Here is an 18,373-nt window from a genome sequence, read left to right on the forward strand (position 1 = left end):
GAGTGAATCTTAACCCCTCTGAGATTCTGTTTCCCCATATGCAAAGTGAATTGGGATAATCCTTGCCTTTGGATCCACATACCTTTTTGGTTTTAGTAGCTCATGAAGCAAAAGAAAAATTTTAAATGACTCTTAGTCTTCAAACAATGTTACCCAAATGGATTCAAGTTTAATGGATGGGAAACAGTTGATTTCTGATGTGGGAGTTTTGCCAGATTTCAGTTGTCTGTGTGCCATCAGAGATAAAAATCAACATCAAATATAAGTCCCTCTAATGATCTATTGTCATTGTCACTGTCAGTAACAGAGGGATCATCAAACAGAGTCCAAACACTTCAGTCCTGATATAAGGAAGTTTGAAATGCCAGCTAAGAAGATGAAGCCAGGGAGAGCATTTGAACCACACCATGTAATATATAGAGAGAATCTAAGGTGACTGAGATACAATCAGAAAAGCATTTATAGGATCATTTTTTTAAAAAGATGCTTCATTTTCCCAATTTAGTGCAATAGCGATTTTTGACATATTTTTCTGAAATTATAAATCTAAATTGTTTTCCTCCCTCCTTTTCCTCCCCACTCTTGGAGATAAATAGCAAATTTGACTTGGGTAATACATGTATTATCATGCAAAACATTCTTCCATATTGGCAATTGTAAGAGAATATTCATATAAAACCTCAACCCCAACATAAAAGCACCAACTAATGTGAAAAAATAGCATATTTTGATCTGCTTGCATTTCAACAGTTCTTTCTCTGGAGGTAGATAGCACTCTTTATCACAAGTCCTTCAGAATTGTCCTGGATCATTACATTGCTGAGAGTAGCTAAGTCTTTCACAGTTGATTATTCCACAATATAACTCTTACTGTGCATAATGTTCTCTTAGTTCTGCTTATTTCACCCTGCATCAGTTTATGTAGATCTTTCTAATTTTTTCTGAAATCATCCTGTTAATCATTTCTTTTTTTTAATATAAAACCCTTACCTTCCATCTTGGAGTCAATATTGTGTGTATTGGCTCCAAGGCAGAAGAGTAGTAAGGGTAGGCAATGGGGTCAAGTGACATGCCCAGGTCCATACAGCTAGGAAGTGTTTGAGGCCAGATTTAAACCTAGGACCTCCCGTCTCTAGGCCTGGTTCTCAATCCACTGAGCTACCCAGCTGCCCCTTAATCATTTCTTAATAGCACACTAGTATTCCATTATCATCATATACACAATTTGCTCAACCGTTCTCCAATTAATGGACATCCCCTCAATTTCCAATCCTTTGCCACCATATAAAGAGCTGCTATAAATATTTTTTTTTTGTAAAAGTAGGTCCTTTCCCCTTTTTATGATCTTTTTTGAATATGGATCCAGTAGTAGTAACAGGATCAAAGTGGTCATTTTTTTTATAGCCCTTTAGATATAGTTCCAAATTGCCCTCTACAATGATTGGATCAGTTCATAACTCCTCCAATGATGTATTAATTAGTATCCCAATTTTGCTACATCCCCTTCAATATTTATTAATTTCTTTCACTGTCATATTGGTCAATTTGATTAGGGTGAGGTGGTACATTAGAGTTGTTTTAATTTGCATTTCTCTAATCAAGAGTAATTTAGAACATTTTTATATGATTATTGATTGCTTTGATTTCTTTATCTGAAAACTGCTTGTTCATACCTTTTGACTATTTGTCACTTGGGGAATGACTTGAATTCTTTTTAAATTTGACTTAGTTCTCTATCTATTTGAGAAATGAGACCTTTATCAAGAGAAATTTGCTATCATAACTTTTTTTCAGTTTATTTCCCTTCAGTTGGATACATTGGTTATGTTTGTACAAAACCCTTTAAATTTAATATAATCAAAATTATTTACTTTATATCTTGTAAAGTTGTTCCTAAATTCTTCTCTTGTTTGTTCCCAAATTCTTCCCTTCTACATAGATCTAACAGGTAAACTATTTCATGTTCCCCTAAGTTACTTATAGTAGCACCCTTTATTTCTACTCATTTTGACCTCACCTTGGTAAAGGATGTAAGATACTGGTCTATATCAGCAGTGGTGAAAATGTGGCATGCATGCAGAGTTGGCAGTTGGGGAGATGTTCTGTTCTCCCACTTCCCAGTCTGCAAAAACATTTTTGTATGCCCCACCCCTCTGTCCAGCACCCAAAGCAAGCACTTCCTCCCTCAGATCTCTCCTGTAATATGAGGACTCACAGATAGCCTGAATTTGCCTTCTGGGCACTCAACTCCAAAAAAGTTCATCAATGCTGGTCTATACCTAGCATCTGCCGTACTGTTTTCTAGTTTTCCAAGCAGTTTTTGTCAAATTATGAGTTCTTATCCAAAAAGCTGAGTCCTTTAGGTTTATCAAACACTAGATTGCTAAGAATTTACCCCAATATTGTGTATCTAATCCACTCCATTGATCCACCATTTTATTTCTTAGCCAGCACCAGATTATTTTGATGATTACTGCTTTATAGTACAGTTTGAGATCTGGTACAGCTAGATCATTTTCCTTCATACTCTTTTCATGGATTCCCTTGATATTCTTGCTCTTTTGTTCTTTGAGATGAATTTTATTATTTTTTCTAGTTCTATAAAATAATTTTTGGTACTTTGATTGGTATGGCACTGAATAAGTATGTTAATTTAGGTAGAATTGTCATTTTTACTATATTAGCTCAGCCTACTCATGAGCAATTAATATTTTCCCAACTGTTTAAATCTGTCTTTATTTGTGTGAAAAGTGTTTTGTAATTATGTTCATATAATTCCTGTGTTTGTATCAGCAAGTAGATTCCCTGGTATTTTATATTGTCTAGAGTTATTGTCAACGGAATTTCTCTTTCTATCTCTTGCTGCTAGACCTTATTGGTAATATATAGAAATGCTGATGATTTATGTAGGTTTATTTTGCAACTGCAACTTTGTAAAAGTTATTATTTTAACTAGTTTTTTAGTTGATTCTCTAGGATTCTCCAAATATACCATTATATCATCTGCTAAGAGTGATAGTTTAGTTTCCTCATTACCTATTTTAAGTCTACAGGATCATTTCACAATCCACCCAGCTTCCCAGAGTCAGAAAGACCTAGGCACAAATCCCACTTCAGACATTTGCTAGCTATGTGACCCTGAGTGAATCACTGTACCTTGTTTGCCTCTTTGATAAAATATATGCATTGGATTTGATGGCTTCTAACTTTCCTTCCAGTTCTAAATTTATGATACTATGAAACACTAACCAAAGTTCAAACACAAGAAGTTTTGTTGTTGTTATTTAGTTGTTTTTAGGCATGTCTGACTCTTTGTGACCCCCTTTTTTGGATTTTCTTGGTAAAGATACTAAAGTGGTTTGCCACTTGAAGACTGACATGTGTCTGATCTAAAAGACAGTGGAGAGGTGTTTAGTGGGCACAAGAAGGTTGCAGTATATGTTTAAGGAAGATCCCTAGGCAAGATGTAAAATAAGGGAAGTTATCCAAAGTACGTATGACCAGACAGGATGGATTGTTTGTATACATGGAGGAGGTGAAGGATGGGCAGCTAGGGTCTTTCAGGTACCTAACAAATGCAAAAACTTAAAAAAAAATTTAAATTGATAGAAAACTTATAGAAAAGTCCCAAGTATATGAAGTAATTTCTTGCTGGAGGATTTATGGAAGAAAATAGGCAAGGTCACATAGCATGAAAAGGAGGGAAGATTTTCAATGATGAGTTTGTAGATTCATTGGAGCAGATTCTCAAAGAATATGTTATAAAATTTTGGATGTCATATAAATGAAGATTAACATTTATCAATGAATCAATAACTATTTGTATAACCATCATTATGTGCCAGGCATTGTGCCCAGATCTGGGATCTCGAAGAAAGGCAAAACCCTTGAGGAGCTCACAATCTAAAATAGGAGACCACATGAAAGTCTGCAAGAGCAAGAGACATATAGTATGAGTGAGACATAATCCCAGAGGAAAGACACAATTATTGTGGTGAATGGGAAAGGTCTTTTACGAAAGCTGGTATTTAAGGGAGAGTTTTCAAGGAATCACAGAAGCCAAGAGAGGAAAGGTGGAGGGAGAGAACTCTAGACATGGAGGACAGCCAAGACAAAGGCCAAGATTGAGGAGATAGAGTATTGTATGCCAGAAGGGGCAATCAAGGAGGCCAATATCAGGGGTAGTAAGACAGGTAAGGAGAAGATGTATTGTAAAGAATTTTAATTTTGTTAAAAGTATAGAGTTTATTTAGCCAGCATGTAATATGGTAAGCATAGAACTTACAAAATAAACTATTGTCTATTACATATACACATTAACTTAAAAACTTGTCAAACCTTAGACTTACAATGAACTGAACAAAAACATCTATTTTTTTACAAATGGAAACTTTTTATAGATTAGTTTTCTTACTCTCCCATAATATTATCTGTGCCAGTGTTCTGCATGCCACAATTTCTCATGGAAAAGAATATTGTATCCATAAGTAAAAACAAAAATTGTGAACTACTGACATACTGCCTTGTATCATTTTTTGATTTGGATTGGGACAATCTTCAGAAGAACTTTGGGGGAATTTCCAGAAAAGGCCTGGCATATCATTAGACAGGGCAGGGCCTGACATCATGATTCTGGGTGATGCTTGTGAGCATAGGGTGAAGTGGGTGAGGAGGAGGGTCTTCTGTACTTTCAAAGGGGGAGGATAAGAGAGAGACAGATTTGACTCTTCTTGATGGCTTAATGAATTGTGTGGGAAACTGGAAGGACCATCAAGACTGTGGGTCATGGAATGTGTCCTCTCCTGGAGATACACCATTGGAGCTCTTCTTGTCTTGATTTCTTAAAGGCTAGAATACTCATATTTAGGAGAAAAGGAGAATGAATGGAATGGGCATGAAGGGAGATAGGGAGAGAGAGAAAATGGAAAAAGTAATGGCTTAAATCTGATGGTCTCTCAGGTGGATTTCATATGGTTTCTATTTTTAAGTTTGTTTTTTTCCCAGTTAGGGACAAAGATAACATGGATAAAAAATTGTCACTATGGCTGGATTCCTTACCTCTGACTGCCCTTCCTCCTCTGCTCCCCTCAATCTCCCATGCACACAGTGCTTGTTTAAAAATTGTAGGTAGCTGGCAGAGTTTTTTTCTTTTGAACTCAATTGAGACAGATCTTTTTCAAAGCATGCTTGTAATACTCAGGTTCTTGGCTTTTAGTGGGTCAGAGTAACTCTCCTGACTGATAATAAAAAAAAAAAGAAAAAAGAAAAAGGAGGAAGGCTGACTAAAGCCATCTTTATAAGCTGACATGGTGCCAACAGCTCCTTCAGGATGGTCTCTTTAGCCTTTTCTCTGAGCCCTACGGATTTATATCATGGAGGTTGGCAGGAAAAAAAGTCTTGCAAAGAAATGTTTAGTTTTTGGCTTTCGACTCAAGAGTTTCTGAGAAAAATAAATAAACAATAGTGTTTATATCTGGCTGATTTTTTTTTAAACAATTGTCTTCCTTCCACAGTAGAGAGGGATTTTTAACTGTCTTTGATCATACCTCTGTGTGAACCTGGGCAAGTAATTTTCCTTCTTTGGGTCTCGGTCTTCATTTTTGAACAATGAAAAGGATAGTCTAGATGCTCTATAAGATTCTTTACAATCATGTGAAATTCTGATCTTTAGGTCTAAAGGTTAAATGATAAGAATCTTCAAAGACAGAAGTTCTTTCTATTCTCCCCACAAATAGCATTCCCTTTTTTCTTATACATTGCTCTTTCTGTAAGGCCAAGATAATAATGCATAGAGTTGTTGGTCATCATCCCTGGTGTGATTTAACAGATGCCAAGAGGGCCTGTTATAATGGTGTTATTTTCAGTTGTGTCCAACTCTTCATGACCTCATTTGGAGCTTTCTTGGCAAAGATACTGGAATGGTTTGCCATTTCTTTGTCCAGCTTATTTTATATATGAGGAAACTGAAGCAAACGTTTGCCCAGGAGCCCACAGCTAGTAAATGTTGAGGCTAGATTTGAACTTGGGAAGATGAGTCCTCCTGACTTCAGACCAGGCACATTATCCACTGTTCCACCTAGCTGCCCACCAAGAAGCCTTACCTTCCTCCAAATATTTTATCTGCAAGCCTGGCCCATTCCTAAAATGTTTCCATTACCAATTTTCTTCTTTGGGTTTCTCTAGGGGTGCTTTATTTAACTGTAAGTAAGGACTGCTATGGAAGTAACAAGGGAGTTCTTTCTGCCAGTCCCTTGGCATTTTTGTTTTAGATCTCTAATGTACTAGTGTGTAATATTACGCATTAAAGTTATTTGTGTTCATGTCTTATCCCCCTTTTCTTGCTAGATAGTAAATTTCCAGAAGACAGGGACCCTGTGTAAACTTTGTACCTCTCATTCACCAACAACATTGTGTTCTGAACTCAGTGGACATTTATTAAATGTTTGTCGAGTTGAATTCATACCTTAATGAATGGGAGGATTGGCCGATGATGATGCAGACCTTAAAACCTATTTGTTCTTGCTCTTCTGGGTGGATTTTATAGATTAGGCACATCTAGCTATTCTCCTGCCTGGTTCCAATGAAACAATAGGAATCTTACCTGTCTCCAGCCATGACATACTGTGTGATGACAAAAAAAAAAATCTCCTAATTGCCTCGGGAGCTTTAAAGTCTAATGACTTTGGAGTTACTAGGCAATTACTGTTTGACTACAAAAGGGACATTAGAGGTCTCTTTCTGTTTTCCTTTCTTGCAGTGAATGAGTTTGTACTGCTGGGAAGCTAGTTTTTACAAAGTCCCAGATTTTTTTAATCTGCTTATAATATCTCACCTTTCCAATTTTCTCTATACCCTACAAATCCTAATCTTATTTTTTTGTCTTAACCTTGACCTTTTAGGCTTCACTCTTCTAGTCTTTAATTCATCTGGAGAAACTGCTGGCATTACCTTCCCTATTATGACCAAACTTTAGCTGGTCTACTTGTCCATTTTCTGCTCTGATTTCTCCTAGATCAACTCTCTAAACAGCCAAGCTAGACAGAGATTAGGCTCTCTGCATCTTTCCTATTAGATTTTATTCCTTAGATTGGTTGCTTTGAAAGGATGAAATTACAGAGTTCATACATTAGTTTGTTAAATATATAACATCTGTCCCCATGAACCATGCATTCCGGGAGAGTACATTCCTGGACTATGAGTCTTTGAACACAATAGAAACATTGACGTTTGAGGTACTTGAGTCAAGAGAATGGAGTACAGGCAAAAGTACTTAGAATCTTAGTTGTGTGACCCTGGGCAAGTCACTTAACCCCCATTGCCTAGCCTTTATCGCTCTTCTGCCTTGGAACAAATATGTAATATTGATTTTAAGACAGAAGACAGAGGTTTAAAAAATAAGTCAGGAGAGGAAGGTCAACTTTGCTTTGTAATACATATGATTCTCTCTAGGATGCCATGTCCAACTCCCTACAAGAGGCACATTGTTTCTGTGCAAGGGATATTGGATCCACCATAAGACCAGCATTCTCGTGCTTCTCTCATTTTGTGTGTTCCTGAGCTGCTTCCAAAAAGTCCTTCTTGAGTCTTACTCATGAACCAAACATTTGCCTTCCTTCACATTACCCTAGCAGAACTTTTCCACAGTGTTTCCTTCATTTAGCTTCTCTTCTGAAAATCAAACTAAGAAACTACCCTGAGAAGTGAAGATGATTTGTGAGCAACATTCTAGATGTAAAGTAATAAGGATTTGTTAGTGGAGGAATGCTAAACATGAGCTGAGGAGAATTACCTGGATGCTAGGAGTATTAAGGACTTTCCTTCCCATTTTATTTACAGTTTGTTTCATTTTTGAGGGAAGCCTTTCTGAGATCCCTTCTCCAAATTGTATACATACTCAGAGGTTGGCCTCCCCAGAGGATGGCTGCATGATATCCTGGAAAGGTTCTATTTTTTTTTCTAGTATCATCTCTGATGAGCTCCCATCTGCTTTTCTCCCTGTTATTAATTAGCCAGCAGAATTCTGTTAGCTTTTAGAGATGATGTTTACTATACAGACTGAGGAAGGAGAAGTAAATGAAGCACTTTAAGCACTTAGTATATGCCAGGCATTGTGATAAGTTCTAGGAATAAAAATGCAAGCAAGCTTCCTTTAAGGAGCTTACATTCTAATGGAGTTAGATGAACATAACTTTGAAAAGCTGGTGGGGGGAAAATGTGCCCATGATGGGAAAGAAAGGAAGGCAAAGAGGCAGATGCTAGAGCAGTGATGGGCAACCTTTTGAGCTGGGTGTGTCAAAATTCGCCAAAAAACCAAGCATAACTCAGGTGGTGTGTCACTTTGAGAAAAAAATGTAATTTCACGATATTTATAGTTTAAATAACAAAAATATATAATTATAATATATAACTGTATTTAATAAACCAAAATAGGTAAATTAATATAGGTGGAATTGTCATCTATAGTGCACAGAGTGTCTACACTACACTACAGAAAATGTTTCATCCTCGGCATGCAGCCTCATACTTCTCTGTATGCTGACACACGTGTCATAGGTTTGCCATCACCATGCTAGAGAGAATCTGGATATGAGCAAGAAGAAACATGGTAGGCATCTTTCCTAAAATAATAGTCTTCAGAGAGAGCTAAAATGAAAAAGGGAGGGCTTCAGGGTGGGTATCTTGAAGGTAGCAATTATGTAAGTGAGGAGGAAAATTCCAGAAAAAGGCCATGTATGAGTGAGGTAAAGCATGGTTGGGACCCTTCTGAAAAGGGTGTTCTAGAAAGGAGGTTTGTCAGTATGCTGAACCTTGCTGTTTTTATTAATATATCTTGTATCTTTTTTATTTTGGTTTCTCTCTATAAGGCTACAGTCTTAGTTCAGGCCCTTATCACCTCTTACCTGTATTATTTTGACAGTCTCCTGATTAGTCTCAGCCTCAATTTCCTCCTCACTCCATGTCATTCTATACATTTCTGCCAAAAGAGATTTTCCTTAAGAAGAGATACAATCATGTCATTCCTCAATCCATCAAACTTCAATGACTTCATATTACTGTTTGGTGAGAATATCTACTCTTCTATTTAATATATATGTGTGTAAATATATAAGAAATATATACATTTTTATAAAATAATATACAAAGAAAACAAACTATATAGGAAACAAAACTCTACAAGTTTATTTATATGAAAATTCATTTTCATTTAAAAGTGTCCACAAGAAGAGAAAAGGGCATGAAGCAGCAGTGTACCATGGCAGTGTTTGGTGAGGAGGTGAGATTTTCAGTTCTTCTGGAATTGAGTGTTTAGTGCTTTATAGTCACACAAAAATTTTTAAAGGACCATCTAAAATTCGTATCTATACCGATATCCACAACCTCACTAAGATTAAAAAAAGAAGTGCCAGAAGAAAAAAGACATAGATTTGGAGAAGGAAGAAGGAAACAAAAAGAAGAGGTGACTGGTAGCACAGTGGATCCTGTCAGGAAGACTTGAGTTCAAATCTGACTTCAGAAAATTACTAGTTGTGTGACTGTAGGCAAGTCACTTATCAATGTCTCTGTCTGCCTCAGTTATCAACTGTAAAAAGGGTAACAATAGCACCAACCTCATAGGATTGTTGTCAGGATCAAATGACATTGTATTTGTAAAGTACAGCACCTGGCACATAGTTGCCATTATTCCCACTTATTCTCTTCTTCCCTATTTCTTTTTCCCTTCCTCCCCCAACCAGACAGGGACCCTCCATCCAACCTGCCTGCTCCTAAGATCACCAACAGGGCAAAAGATTCCACTCTATGACCAATGGGTAGGAGGAAACAGGTAGTTTCCAAACAAGGACAAGGGAAATGTATACTTCTCCCCTGGCCCTATAATTTATACTGGGGGATGTCTTGTGGGTTCATTGAATCTGACTTTGCATTTTAGTAAGTGAGGAATAGGGTTTAAAAGACACACACACACACACACACACACACACACACACACAGCAGCTAACTTTTCATTATCATGCCCAAATTCCCCATACTGGGTTGGGGTGGGAGGAGGGAAGTGAGCCTAGACCTTTCCCAAATCCTTCAGAAATGATACAGAAATCTGAGAAACTGGGAATCATGCTCCCCATATTTCCTTGCCAATTTTAAATATTTCTCCAAGTAGGATTATTGCTGGAAATCCCAACTTACACTGATGAGCATAAGTATGTTCAAGTTAAAATAAAGGATCTTCCTTCCCAAGACCAAAAGGATAATTTGAGTTCTTTTATGTTCCAACAACGAATTATTTGACCTCTCTTTACTCTCCTTTGCTTCAGTGGGGAAGTAACAAAATTTAATTTGCAAAATCATTGGAAACATGACTTCTTCAGCTTCCTCCCCCGCCACCCCCCAAAAAAAAGCCATATTAAAGGGAGGGGGCTAGACCAGGCTAAAAGCACATGACGAGAGACAAAGTTTGGGTGACCGCCCTACACAGAAAGGCAGGAGCAATATCCATTAAAGATTCTTATCTTGGCCAACCACCCATAAGGAGAGAGGAAATAGAAAATATATATTTTTAAAGCATTACAACTTCAGACCAACCAACTTATGGACATTTCTCCCTGTTGGAAGGATGGAGTTGATTGTCTTTTCACTTGACCTCCTTCCTCTTCCACACTTTCCCCATTCACTCTTCTCTCCCCAAGAATTTTCTCCTAACAGAACAACTCAGCTCTCTGTTAAGTAACTTCTTAAACTGCTAATACATCTGTGAAAGGATGAGGAAATAAAGGTAAACATATGGAGGCAGCTAGTTGAATCAGTGGATTGGGAGCCAGGCCTAAAGATAATAGGTCCTGGGTTCAAATCTGGCCTCAGACCAATACACAGTATTGATGCTAAGATGGAAGGTAAGGGTTAATTTTTATCTATTTATTTATTTGCTTATCTGTTCGTTTATTTATTTATTTGTTCATTCATTCATTCATTCATTTATTTGTTTGTTTGTTGTTTATTTGTTTATTTTATTTAAACCCTTCCCTTCCCTCTTGGAGTCAATACTTGTATTGGCTCCTAGGCAGAACTGTGGTAAGGGCTAGGCAATGGGGGTCAAGTGACTTGCCCAGAGTCACAAGGCTGGGAAGTGTCTGAGGCCAGATTTGAACCCAGGACCTCCAGTCTCTAGGGCTGACTCTCAATCCTCTGAGCTACCCAGCTGCCCCCAGGGTTTATTTTTAAAGGAAGGTAGATACTCAATAAAGGGAAGTAATGATCAATAAGAATCGAAAGTTCTTACATTGTCCTTGTCTTAGAGATGTGAAGAGAAAGGTCTTCTAATGTGAAGAATCCAGAAGGTTCTCAATCTACATACATACACACATACATATCTGTATATCTATGTCTATATCTACCACATCTAATTAAAATGTAAGTTCCTCGCCTTGAGCAGGACTGGTTCTTTTGGGAAAATCTACAGGGTTTGTAGCTGGATCCTTTATAGGTTGTTTCCCTCCTTAGCCCCCAGCCAGCTGACATGATGAGGTCCCGTATTGTTGGCAACGTTAGGAGATGCTTCCTAGGATCGTTTCGCCAGAGGAATCTCCCAATGGACTTGAAATGACAAGTTCTATGTAAGGCAAACATAGTTCTCCTTTGCTTAGCTTTTAAAGCCCTTCACAACCTGGCCCTAGCCTACTTTCCATTCTCAAAGGACATTATTTCTTTTTTCCTACTCTACAATTGAGCCAACCTGACTTTTCCCTCTGATCTTGACACATGACATTTATTATCCCATCTCCAAGTTTTTGCAATGATTGTTCCCTATGCTGCAAATGTTCTGCCTCCTCGCCTCTGTCTCATAAAATCCCTCTTTTCCTTCAAGACACAGATGTGAAGCCTTTCCTTATCCTTTCAATTCCTTCTACCCTTCCTCTCAAATTAAACTATATTATCTTTGCTATTTATTTATTCTGTATAGGCTTATATGATGTCTATTATTATTAATTCTATATATGCTTATATGATCTTGTCTTCCAGATAGAATATAAACTCCTTTTGAGTAGGGATTGTTTTCTTCTTTGTATTTGTATCACCAGTATCTAGTGGAGTACCTCACATACAGTAAGTGCTTTGTAAATGCTTTTTGAATAATTGATTATTGCATTTCTTCATGGAACAAACCACAGCAGAGTCCAAACATTAGCAAATTGTGCATAATTTTGACAAAGCAATTGATAAAAATCGACTACTGTAGTCTTCACTAAAGTTCTCTCTTAATGCTTCAGTGGACTTGGGAGTAAAAACTATGATAGCGGAGGTCAAGTTTTGACAGGTTCTACTCTACTGGAATAGCTTCAAGTATGTTCAAGAATACAAACTCCAATGGCTCCTTGGTGACATACTCTCTTGTCTGAGAACCAAACTAGCTAAGTGTGGAGACATTTATCAACCATAGATTGGCCATAATGTGATAGAATTTTTGGTTCTAAAAATTCTAGAAAGGTGTTCATTAACATCCAGCAACTTGGTTCAAGGTTCTTATTATATCCATAGAAATGGGTTTGGTGGGAAAGAGAACAGATTCTAAACAGTTTGAGTTGTTGATGCCTAGAAGATATCCAGGTTGAAATGTCCAATAGGCAATTGATGAATGGGACAGACTAAAATTGGAAAGATATGGAAGTCGTCCATGTAGAGATAATAATTAAATCTAGAATATCTAATGAAATCCAGGAGACATGTAGAGAAATGAGAGGTTCAGGACAAAACCATAGGGTACATTTTTGAATTCTGGGTGTTTATACTGAAATAAGCTCCCAGAAAGGTTGGAGGAGAGCAGTTTTATGAAAACCCAAGGAAGGTGTAGCCAACTGAATAAAGGCCATCAGATTTGATGGCTATTAGGTTATTGGTAACCCTGGAGGTAATAAATGGAATTGAGTGATAAGGTCAGAAGGCAGGTTACAGGAGGTTGAGAGGTAAGAAAATGGAGGGTTTGTTTGTTTGTTTTTTCTGTCAGAAAGCCTACTATAAGGGTAGTATGGAGAGGAAGGTGGGGAAAGAGAACAAAGTGCTACATCTCAGGTACAGACTCAGGTACAGACAGGATTATTGCAATAGTCTGCTGTTAGTCTCCCTGTCTTAAGGCTCTCCCCACTCTAATCCATCCTCTGCTTCACCCACTTTGCCTCAATTTCCTTATCTGTAAAGTGAGCTGGAGCAAGAAATGGAAAACCACTCCAGCCTCTTTGTCAAGAAAATCCTAAATGGTGTCATAAAGAATTCGACATGACTGAAAACCAACTGAAGCGAGGTAACACAGTGGATAGATAGAACATTGGACCTGGAGTTAGGAAGACCTGGGTTTGAATCCCGCCCCATTCACTAGCTGAAAATCACTTAACCTGTGTTTGCCTCATTTTCCTCAATTATGAAATGGGAATAATAATAGCATCTACCTCACAGGGCTGTTGTGAGGTATGATACTTAGCATAGTGCCTGGCATATGGTAGATATTATATAAATGCTTATTCCCTCTCTGCCTTCCCCCAGTGAGATTGGCTTTCTTCTTGCTCCTCAAACAAGGTGCTCCACCTCTTGACTCCAAGCTTTTTTATGTATTCTCTCTCTTTCTCATCTCTACCTGTTGGCTTTCCTCATGTCCTAGCTAAAATCTACAGGAAGACTTTCCTGGACCACTTACTCCTAGGGCATTCCCTCTATTGATCATTTATTCTGTTTATCTCTTACTTATGCCTAGTTGTTTACATGTTGTCTCCCCTTAGATTGTGAGCTGCTTAAGGGCAGGGACTGACTTAACTTTTTTATGTCTCCAGCACAGTGCCTGGAACATAGTAATCTTGAATGTTTATTGACTTACTGACTATATGTAGGACATTGAGCCAGGCACTGAATATACAAAATGAAAAATGGAATAGTCTTTATTGTCAAAGAGCTCACATTTTATTGGTGGAAACAACTCAAATACTCAAATGAATTCATGACCTCATCAATTTAAAAGTTATGTCCAAAGATAAGAAATGAAATTTATCTGTCTGCCAATTCTTTGAGACTCTTGTCTATGCTGTCTCATAAGCTTTTCATAGCCTATAAGTTTAAGACAGAAGGTTCACCCAGCATGCTCTAGACCAGTAGTTCCCAAACTTTTTTGGCCTACTTCCCCCTTTCCAGAAAAAAATATTACTTAGCCCCCTGGAAATTAATTTAAAAAAATTTTAACAGCAATTAATAGGAAAGATAAATGCACCTGTGGCCATCACTGGTCCCACTGGATCACTGCAGCACCCACGAGGGGGCAGTGGCACCCACTTTGGGAATCACTGCTCTAGACCTTTCTCACTTACTCCTGACATTGGGAAGATACCAGTGATAAACTCTGACTGTCTACCCTGACACAAACTCTCTTCCTAGCATACGTGTCTTTTACAACGTCCACCATACAAAGTACAAGTTGAGGACAGAATTCTTGTGGATGATGTGGTTCTCAGATACTCCTTTCTACAAGTAGCATTATTATGGTCGCTTCAAATTCTAGGACATTGAAGAGCTTTTTGGAAGAGGTCCATTATTACCTAAAAGAATTCAATCTGATCATCTACACAAGAATGACTAAGTGGATAAAAGTGTCTGTGCTCAATTACAACATGCATTTGGAAAGAAAATTCATAGAACGTGTCCATCGGTATGTAAATTTGGGACAGACAGTACAAATGGACAAGTTAGGCCTACAATTGAACAGAAAAAGTAGAATGAACTGGATTGCCTTTTGAAAATTGCAAAGTACTTTTAATGACCCTATGATCCAGCAAACAAAAGCCTTTCTTTTTGATACCAACATTCTAGAGGTGTTGCCATATGACAGTGAGAAATGGAATATAACATTCTCCACAAAATTAAAAGTGAATATCACACAGAGCACAAAAGAAAGGAATAAAATGGGTTTGAGTCTGTTGAAATATAGAACCAATTACAAACTTCAAAGAAGTCCAAGAATAAAAGATGTAATGGATTAGGTGGGAGGTAACATATCCACAAATAAGAATTATTCAAATTAATTTGAGGGAAAGAGCATGAGTCCAATCTTTTTCTGGGAGTTTGATTGTGAAAAGGAGTTTATATGTAGATAGATAATTGCTTATCCATTTATTCAGATGTTATATAAATTTATTATTTATACACATATTTCTCTCTAAGAGTTTAAGAGGATGGTAGGGTTGAGTGAAAGTTTGTGAAAGATGGCAGAAACCTGGGCATATTTGTAGGCAAGCAGGGAAGGAGTCAGTAGCTGGGGAGAGGGGAGATTAGAATGGGAAGGGTAGCCTAAGGGACAAGTTCCCAGAAGATTTGTGAGATAATGAGATTAAGGGCTAGGCAGAAGCACTAGCACTGGTGAGGGCCATATCTTTATCAGAGACCAAAGTACAAGATGAGAGAATAGAGGGTATGATGTTGAGAGGTTTTGAGGCATGGGTATAGGAGAAAAGAGAAAGTTTATGGTAGTTGGCCTTTATTTCCTTGTTAATATGGGAGATAAGGTGCTTATTTCTCCTTTTAAATAAAAAACAACAAAAACCTTTACCTTCTATCTTAGAGTCAATGCTGTGTATTGGTTCCAAGGAAGAAGAAGAAGGGCTAGGCAATAGGGATTAAGTGATTTTCCCAGAGTCACACAGCTAGGCAGTGTCTGAGGCCAGTTTTTAACCCAGGACCTCCGGTCCCTCACCTTGGCTCTCAATCCACTGGTCCATCTGCACCCCCCCTCCCCCAGCCCCAGGACCTATCTTAAGGATGAGAATGATGAAGGTAGCCCAGGTCTAAAAATCATCAGAGACAAGAGAAGTACTTTTGGAGAATGCAATAGAGAAATAATAAATGCTGTTTTAAAAATGCTGATTGGCAATCCAGATGGGGATAGGCAAAATGATTATAGAATTCAGGAGAGAATAGATTTGGAATATAGATTTGAGTCAGTTACGTAGAGATTATCATTGAAGTTGTAGGAGTTGGTGAGGGGAGACACAGAAAGACAGAGGGAGAAGGGGAGGAAGAGAGAGAGAGAGAGAGAGAGAGAGAGAGAGAGAGAGAGATAAGCCCAGGGTTAGTTGGCTTTGTCCTTGCATCAAGGACCCACAGGAATAAAACCATGGAACTTGTGAAATATTGCAATGATTTCTAAACAGTTTACTATAACTATTACCTGCCATATGACTTCCTCAGGAGAGTGAGCAAATCCATTAACAATTAAGATTCTGCAGTGACACCTCCAGCATCTTCATGGTCAATCTAAGCCCACAATAGCTTGAAGGTCAGATGTTCTGTATCTTCAGGTGCTGGGGTCATTTGAAGGTTAAACACCCAGTCTGACTCCCTTCTTGTCACAGGATTCTGCACTTCCTTCCTGAGACAGGACCCAGGGAGGATTTTTATCTGTACTTTCAACAAACATTTACTGAATGTCTAATATGTGACAGGCCCTGTGAAAGGCATAGTGAAGGATAAAAGGATGAATAAGACATAGTCTTTTCCCCTTACAAATTTATGATCTCATTGGAGAGATGATATGTTACACAAATTAAAAAATTATAGAAATGTCAGAAATGGAAGGGCTTTAAGGATTATTCCGTTCAAACCCCAAGATTTACAATGTAGGAAATTGTGGAGAGAGGTGCAATGATTTTTTTAAAGTTACAGAACTTGATTGTGGTATCCCCAAGACTAGACCTCAGGTTATCTCACTCAGGATTTTACTTTCTCTTTCCACTACTATATCATGCTTTAATAGGAGCTCAGCAGAAAGATCGCTGTTGACAGTTGAGGTAATCAGGGAAGATTTCATGGAGGAAATAGCATTTAAATTGGGTCTGGATGGATGGGTAGAATTATAATAGGCAGAAACAGGGTAGGGCATTCCAGGTGAAGGGAACAATACAAGCAAAAGTGTGGGAGTGGAAAAATTAATAATCTTGAATCCTTGATCAACTCCTTGTCCATCAAACCATGCCATCAGTAGGTCTAGGTCCATTACAAATGCATGTGACCTCATCTCACCTGCTGCCCAGAAATACTTGTACTTAAATGCCATGTATCTGGACTCTGCCCTCATCACTGCATTGATGCTCTTCTCTTAAAGGTTGTTAATAGTCTCAGTAGTAAATCCAATAACCTTTTCTCCTTGAACTTTCTGTAATATTTGAGACTGTTGATCATACAACTGTCTTGTACACTCTTTTCTCCCCTTGGTTTTCCAGCATTTACCATAGTACCTGTTATAGAAGAGCTGCTTGATAAATGTCTATTGTATTGTACTATATTGTATTGGTTTTGGTGACTCTGCTCTTTCCAGGTTCACTTTCTACCCATTAGATTGTAAGCTCCTCAAAAACAAGGATTGTCTCCCCCCACCTTATTTGTACCCTCAGCACTTAGCATGGTGCCTGGCACATTGAAAACACTTAATAAATGTTTATTGATTTTTATGTACTACCCATTTAACTACTCTTTATCAGTTTCCTTCAGCAATTGTTTCTTGCCCCTAAGGTAGGGTTAACCCCAGAGGCTTTTCTTTAGCCCACTTCTTTTCTATTGCTCTCTCTTCTTAAACCTATTTGCTCTCTTGGCTTTAATGATCATATTTCCATTTCATTTTGGGGAAGAATGGCCTATACTCCTTCCCTCTACATTCTCACCAACTCCTTCCCTCTCATTCTTTTCAGTGTAGCATCTGTCATTTGCATCACCCGGGATTAAATTCTCAGCCTCTTCTTCCACTCTTGCCTCTCATTTTGTTGCTAAATCATGCATATCTCCATAACATCTCTTGCATCCATCCTCTTCTCTGCATTCACATGGACACCATCTTAGTTCAATTATTACTAGTCTCCTAACTGGTCTCTGATCCTCCAGTTTTTCCTCTCTCCCATTTCATTCAAGTTGCTGGCCACATTTGTAAGTACATAATAATTTTGAATTTTAGAGGCTCTTTTGGCCTTTTTTTGCAATTCCACCTTCTGAATAACTCTTTGCTTAGCTCCAGAGTTGAAAGCCCCTCCTCGCCCAGATGGCATATACCAGATTTTAGTAGCTAAAATTGGCCTGGCTGCAGCAATTGTCTGAGACACAGATTTCTCTAGGGTCACCTATTATGTCTTTTCTGTTATCCTTTTAATGCCTTCTTCATCACATCTTAGTAGGTCTGAGCCATTTGCATTCATAACTACTTTGGGAAATGGGTCATTGTACTCACTAAAAATGCTCTCATCCTTTAACTGTTCCTGTCAAGCAATTACATCATTTCTTCTCTAACATTCCCCAGATAACTCTTCATCTTTAACGAATTCACACCTTAGGAATACTTCCAAAGCTTGGGGTCCCTCCC

This window comes from Gracilinanus agilis, chromosome 2 (genome assembly GCF_016433145.1).
Source record: "Gracilinanus agilis isolate LMUSP501 chromosome 2, AgileGrace, whole genome shotgun sequence".
Taxonomy (NCBI): Eukaryota; Metazoa; Chordata; class Mammalia; order Didelphimorphia; family Didelphidae; genus Gracilinanus; species Gracilinanus agilis.